The sequence below is a fragment of the Cupressus sempervirens genome, chromosome 6, assembly GCF_028749045.1.
Source record: "Cupressus sempervirens isolate cs-2001-9-10 chromosome 6, ASM2874904v1, whole genome shotgun sequence".
In the NCBI taxonomy this organism is placed as follows: domain Eukaryota; kingdom Viridiplantae; phylum Streptophyta; class Pinopsida; order Cupressales; family Cupressaceae; genus Cupressus; species Cupressus sempervirens.
The window spans coordinates 388,251,873-388,257,796 of record NC_143123.1 but is presented as its reverse complement, the minus strand read 5'-3'; positions in this window follow the sequence as shown (position 1 = coordinate 388,257,796).

Sequence of the window (5,924 nt, the reverse complement as noted above, 5' to 3'; positions counted from 1 at the left end):
TCATATCTTGGTATCTTGCTAGCTCAAGAGGGAAATGACAACAAGGAATGAGCTATCTATTACCTCGGTCGCACATTGACTTCTTATGAAATAAACTATGACATTATTGAAAAAGCTTGCTTGGTGGTTGTCTTTGCTTCTCAAAAGTTGAGTAGCTATGTGCCTGCTCACACTACATGACTGGTTGCAAAAATTGATCCATTGAAGTATTTACTTAGCAAGGCAACTCTAATAGGAAGGTTAGCTAAATGGGTCATGATACTAAGTGAGTTTGATATTACATATATTGAAAGAAAGGCTATCAAAGGATAGGCAATTGTTGATTAATTAGCAAAAGCACTAATGCAAAGTCTTCTACCACTGCATATTGAATTCCCTAATGAATCTATTTTAATGATAACACATCAAACATGTGTGATGTTCTTTGATGGTTCCTTCATACGACAAGGATCTAGTGTTGAGCTCTTATTCATAACACCACATAAATATTCATTGCTTAAGGCGTACAATATTTTATTTCCTTGTACAAATAATATTGCAAAATATGAAGCCTTAATCAATGACATGAAAATTCAAGTCGAATGGAGAGTAAATGAATTGAATATCTTTGGTGATTCACATCTAGTAATCAATCAGGTCAATGATGTATATTAGACAAAGGATGAGAAGGTGACACCTTATAAATGAATGGTTGATGATTTCAAAAAATACTTTGCCCATGTCACTTTTCAACAAGTTCCTCAGGTAGATAACAAGGCAGTTGATGCCATGGCTACTCTCGCTTGCATGCTACAGATGCCTAAGAATGATTTTCGACTTGAATTCCTGGTGGAGATGTTACCCTACCCTGCTTATAATTCACCTAAATCCTAGATGATCTATTCTATCATAGGACATGATTCATCATGCTACCATCATATTTATTCTTACCTATGTGACCAAATAGTTCTAGACAATCTAACCTAGAATGAAAATGTCACCTAATTCGCAGTGCATCATGGTATGTCATAATTGTTGACGACTTGTTTAGGAGATGTCTTGATGGTACACTCCTTGGGTGTCTAGAATCCTATTAGTAAAAAAAACTATTCTTTGAAAATAAATACATTATATGACTCAAAATGCCCAAACAAAAGAACAAAAAGATACTAACAATTGGATGAGTTATCATTGATTGATAACTATCCTCTGAATTGAGAGGTACAACTCCCTCTTACAAAGATTTATAATGAATTAGATGACTGGTTATGTCTTTTACCTAAAGACACGAAGGTTTTCTGACATTCACCCATCAACATGGAATGAATGTGATTATTAGATTAAGAATAACATGACGAGAGAGAGAATAGAAAGTAGCCACATGACTAATCATTCAACTCCCTTTGCATGACAAAGAATCACAGAAAACATAATATTATTTTGCAACTATGAATAATCAAAGGACTAAATTCAAAATATGAAAGCATTGACCATACAATCAACAACAATCCTAGAATTACACTTTCAAACCACAAGATCTGATGAACATAAACTATTTTTTTATTAAGAACACATAACAGGTAACCATACAATTAAGTTGCCCCTGCAACTACAAATATAGTATAACAAAACAAAACTCCTTCTCCCTTTACAAACAAAAATGTCTTCTTCCCTATAGCCACATGTCTTTTGAAAAAGAAGAACCCTTGTTTTGATGTTTTGTTGCATATTTATCCTCTTATCTTTCGGGTGACTTCTTAGTTATCATAATTGATTCTTGGAAAGCCTCTTATTTTTCTACCCTCCTCTTTTCAACATCCTCTCCTTTTCCTACTTTATAAAATACACTGTCAAAATATGCAATTTGGCGATGAGACGCTGTCATAATTTCATAATTGTCATTGATAGTTTTGATAGTTCACGCCAATCCTCATAACTTGTAATCTATAAGTTATCTGACAGGACCGTTTGGAGAGGATTTACAAAACTAGGATTTATAAAACATATCCAAAAATCAACCCAATCCAACAGATATATTGAAATATATTCCCCTCAAAACATGACACATTTTTCTGCTATCATTTTGTAACTATTATGGATAATATTGACAGTACTGCACTCAGACATGTGTAACTTTTGATCCATTGAGAATCAGATTTATTTATTTTTGCAGAGGATTTAGATAATTAGGTTTCTTCAAACATATCCAAAAATTAGATTGATCCAACAGTGGGATTTGGCAATATGGCCCCCGTATAGAGACTAATATTTTTGTCATCATTTTGTAATTGTCATGGATAATTTTGACAATGTTGTAGTCAAACATGTGCAACTTTTGATCTATTTGGAATCTAAAAACAACCTTTAGAGTGGATTTAGAGAACTAGATTTTCTCAATCATATCCGATTAAAATATTAGAAAAGTTATAGGTTGTTGCTGTTAAAAATTGGACAATTTGAATCTTCAAACTTGAACTTTGAACTTGAATTTGGTGGTTCAAGGTTGAAGTTCAATATGACAATTTCCAACCTAAACTTTCAAACCAAGATGATTTTGAACTGTTTGAACACTTGGACTAGTTGAACCATTTGAACTAGTTTCTCCTCAGAATTTGAACCACTGGGTTGCTTGCAACTCTGAACCACCACATCTTGAAACAACAAACTTGAACTTGAACTTGGTTGTTCAAGGTTCAAGTTCAATATGAACTTTAGGCTATCTGTTTGTTTTGATAGGCTCGTACTAAAACATCAATATATCTTACATTTGATAAAAAATTTCCAATCGCTCCAATGAGAAGTTGGAAAACTTGTCTCTTAACAACATATTCAAAATGGTGAAAAATCCAACAATTGAATTTGGAGATATTGCCCCCACGCTAAGATTGAAATTTTGAAATTTGAACTTTGAACCCTGAACTTCTGTAACTGAACCTAAACTTTGAATCTGAACACTGAATCATGTGCCTTACATATCTAAACTGTATTTCAAGCTTTGAACGTTGAACCATGAGTATTTGAACATATGAATCTACCTTTTGAACCTTGAACTTTGAACATTTGAACTATTAAGTTCAAGTTAAAGTTCAACATGAGCATAGGACATTGCTTCTACATAGTTCAAACTTTATAAAGGCACCATTAGTAACAAAAACCAACCAAAGATTCATTTATGGGGTTGATTTTGAGTTTAAAATCTGAGTGCTAAAAGTATGCTTACAAATTTGATGAGTCAAAACACACATTAATCGATGTACATGAAGGCGTTTGCGGATCTCACTCTAATAGTTTGACACTAGCTCATAAACTTATTAGAGTTGGTTACTATTGGCCAGATATGGAGCAAGAGGCAATTAAATATGCCAAGTCCTGCAAACATTTCCAACTCCATAGAAATCTAATTCATGCTGCAACTAGGGAGCTAATTCCATTTACCACGCTTTGGCCATTTCAACAATGGGCCTTTGATCTAGTAGGTCAGATTCATATGTCTTCTTCAAATGGACATAAGATCATTATCACAACTACAAACTACTTCACCAAGTGGGTGGAAGTAGTCCCTCTTTCAGAGGCTTATGTCAAAATTACAGCTCTATTCATTCTTATTTACATCATATGCAGGTATGGTGTACCATCCTTCATCATTACTAATAATGAGAGCCAGTTTAAAAACAAGGATCTCAAAGAGTTGTGCTCAAAGTTTAAAATCAAGTAGTATTCATCTTCTTTTTATTACCCCCAAGGTAATGGACAAGTGAACACATCCAACAAGGATATCCTAAAGATCTTACATCACACAATCAACAAATCTGGAAGGGACTAGCACCTTCAGATTAATCCAACTTTATGGGCTTACAAAACTAGCATCAGAACTCTAATGGGAACAACACCCTTTGCTTTGGTATATGGAGTAGATGTTGTGCTTTTTATTGAGGTTGAGATTCCTACTTTGAGAATCTCTCTAAAAGGCCTCATTAATGATGATGATTATAGAATATCTCAACTTCAAGAGCTAGAATTACTAGATGAACATCGACAAGTAGTGTATGATCATCTCCAAGCTTATCAAAAGTGAATATCTAATAACTACAACAAGAAAGTCAAAATACGTGATTCCCAAGTGGGTGACCTTGTCCTGAGGGAAAACCTTAAGAATAAAAAACAATAGATATAGAAAGAGAAGTTTGAACCTAATTGGCTTGGTCCATACATAGTTACTACAGTGTTTGGATCTGGTGTTTATCAACTTTCAACAATTGAGAGAGAATCACTCAAAGAGCCAATCAACACCCTTTGTCTGAAGCAATTCTACAACTGACATGCTTTCAAAACCTCTTTGTACATACTTAAATGTCCTAAAAAAATCTATTATCTTGGTGAAAACCTAATGATAGGCACCTTGGTAATACCAAAAAAAATGAAAATTTTAAAAAATACAAAAAAAATGGAAAATTCAAAAATACAAAAAAATTGGAAAATACAAAAAAAATGGAAAAAGTAATTTTTTTAAAAAAAATTGAAAAACAAGAAAAGTGTCATTGATGAAAACCTAGCAAATAGGCATCGTGGTAGCAAAAATAGAATCTATGCCAAGAAGGTGAAAACTTGGTAACAGGTGCCTCTTGTTTCAAATGATCTTGTGGCGCATATTCTGGCTCTTGTACAGTTGCTTTCCTACTTTAGGTTGCTACTTTCACTCATGCATCTATGGATTGAATCTAGTCATAGTGTTGGGGATTCAAAGAGTCGATCAACACCCTTCATCTAAAGCAATTATACAACTAACATGCTTTCAAAAGCTCTTTGTACATACTTAAATGTCCTGGAAAAATCTATCATCTTGGTGAAAACCTAGCAATAGACACCTTGGTAATACCAAAAAAATTGGAAAATACAAAAATACAAAAAAAAAATGGAAAATTAAAAAATACGAAAAAAATTGGAAAATTCAAAAATATGAAAAAATTAGAAAATACAAAAATACAAAAAAAATGGAAAAAGTCAAAAATTCAAAAAAAATTGAAAAACAAGAAAAGTGTCATTGATGAAAACTTGGCAAATAGGCATTGTGGTAGCAAAAATGGAATATATGCCAAGAAGGTGAAAACCTAGTAAACAAGCACCTCTTGTTTCAAATGCTACATCTTGCAGTGCATATTTTGGCTCTTATACAGTTGCTTTCCCGCTTTAGTTTGTTGCTTTCACTCATACTTCTGTGGATTTAATCTAGTCAAAGTCTTTGGGGCAACACCTTGTGGTCTTGAAGAAGATCTCTTTTGTGTCAGTCACCAGTTGTTCTAATTGTGTTTGTATATTGTTACTTACTTTACTATTGAGATTCCTCTCAAAGAAGATCTCTTTTGTGTGAGTCATGAGTTGTTCTAACTGTGTTTGTCTACTGTGGCTTACTTTACTATTGAGATTCCTCTCAAAGAAGATCTATTTTGCTTCAGTCACTAGTTCTTCTAACTACACTGTCTACTGTCACTTACTTTACAATTAAGATTCCTCTCAAAGAAGGTCTCTTTTGCATGAGTCACCAGTTGTTGTAACTATGTCTATCTACTATCACTTACTTTACTATTGAGATTCCTCTCAAAGAAGATCTCTTTTGTGTTAGTCACTAGTTTTCCTGACTGAGTATGCCTATTGTCATCCTCCTACTGAAGAGATTTCTTACATAAATGTTCTAAACATCAATACTTGACATTAATCCTATAACACTGACACTAAAATAGAAACATTGACATTGTTTGAGTTATGTTGAGCTTTTATTTGTTTGTTTTTCTTTTTCTTTATCATTTCCCTTTGAGCAACTCAAGGATGTCTCTTTTGACTAGAGAAGCGAGGACTGGGGGCATGATCTTTTCTTTGTTGTCTACTTGTTGGTTTGGTTCCAATGATCTGAAGCATACATATAAAAGGGGTGTCCACTATAAGAACCC